This window comes from Bombus huntii, unplaced genomic scaffold (genome assembly GCF_024542735.1).
Source record: "Bombus huntii isolate Logan2020A unplaced genomic scaffold, iyBomHunt1.1 ctg00000186.1, whole genome shotgun sequence".
In the NCBI taxonomy this organism is placed as follows: Eukaryota; Metazoa; Arthropoda; class Insecta; order Hymenoptera; family Apidae; genus Bombus; species Bombus huntii.
This window is the reverse complement of record NW_026099419.1, coordinates 10,001-11,405: the sequence shown is the minus strand read 5'-3', so window position 1 is coordinate 11,405 and position 1,405 is coordinate 10,001. Positions and strand designations below refer to the sequence as shown.

The 1,405-nt window shown below is 49.6% G+C and overlaps 1 non-coding gene across 1 annotated transcript; it reads left to right on the top strand.

Annotated features, from left to right (window-relative positions):
* The first annotated feature begins 463 nt into the window (after nucleotides 1-463).
* LOC126877540 (5.8S ribosomal RNA) lies at nucleotides 464-618 on the top strand. Its single transcript, XR_007695106.1, has one exon. It is a non-coding gene; the product is annotated as a 5.8S ribosomal RNA (ribosomal RNA).
* The last annotated feature ends 787 nt before the right edge of the window (nucleotides 619-1,405 follow it).

The following is a 1,405-nucleotide window of genomic DNA, read 5'->3' as shown; positions in this document are numbered from 1 at the left end:
ACGAAAGACCGCTCGAGGCGGACGGCCGCGCGAATCCCATCGAATCTTTACTATCACCCGAACGATGGAGAGATGCACGCGCGCTGTTTCTTGAATAATTGGACGAGAGAGTAGAATCAAACACATATATAACATGGGCTAGCCACCGTGCTTACTCGTTCGCGAGATCGTGTGCTGTACAGAGGATTCAGAATCGGGTGTATATATCCCCGTCGTTTCCTGACGAACGGAGCTTCGATCTCGATGGTTGTTATATATCATAATGTACTTTACGCCCGGCCGGCGAACGCGCGTATCTTCGCGCGTTCGTCGTTTTCTTTTTTTTTCGAACGTTTTTGTGTCGTCAATCCTATGGCGACTTCTGCGCGTTCGATTCCCGTTGGTCGAACGTGACGGAACTCGGCTTCGCTAGAACCGAGAAGAGTACATTTGAGTATTGAACTGTTGTAAATTTATAAAAGATTACCCTGAACGGTGGATCACTTGGCTCGTGGGTCGATGAAGAACGCAGCTAATTGCGCGTCAACGTGTGAACTGCAGGACACATGAACATCGACATTTCGAACGCACATTGCGGTCCACGGATACAATTCCTGGACCACGCCTGGCTGAGGGTTGCTCACGTAAACCTAAGACTGCTTGCGTTGCGTATCGTTACTCTCCGTATCTGTCTCTCTCTGTCCCTTCTTGCCTTAACAACCCGCCGTCGTTCTTCTTTATATAAGAGAACGTTTCAGAGTCGGACGAAGGTACAAGAACGAGGATACGAATAAGAGCGGACGGAGAGAACATACGCGACGTACGAGCGATTGTTGGACGCTCGTCGGCGTTCGTCGCGGTCGTGCAGAGACCGTGCAAGTCGTACGCATGCTCGATATATAATCTATCGTGTTCACGGGAGACTACGAAACTCTACCTCTGTCTCTCTCTGTCCCTTCTTGCCTTGACAACCCGCCGTCGTTCTTCTTAAAAATTATAAGAGAACGTTTCAGAGTCGGACGAAGGTATACGAAGGGATACGAATAAGAGCGGAGAGAACCGGTCACGGACCTGCGTGAGTGCTCGCGGCGTCGTGAGTCGTCCTTACGAGGGCGACCGCCCGCTTATGCACCGCTTCGTGTATCGGTTATCGAACGTATATACTCGTAGTGTTCTCCTCGTGACCGATTTTTTTTTCATATCAGGCGATATATGCTACGTTTGCCGGTGTTCGACGCACGAAGGTCCGCGCCCCCGACGTCGTCTTAAAAGAATATTATATTTGGCGAGACTGAGAGAGAAAGCAAATATGGGAACTCGGTCGAGAGAGGAGAGAAGAGAGAACCAAAAAAAAAACCTAAACTCGATGGCGTGCGAAACTTTGCCATAATCTACCGTCTTTTCTTAAGACTCTCGTACAGCCCCA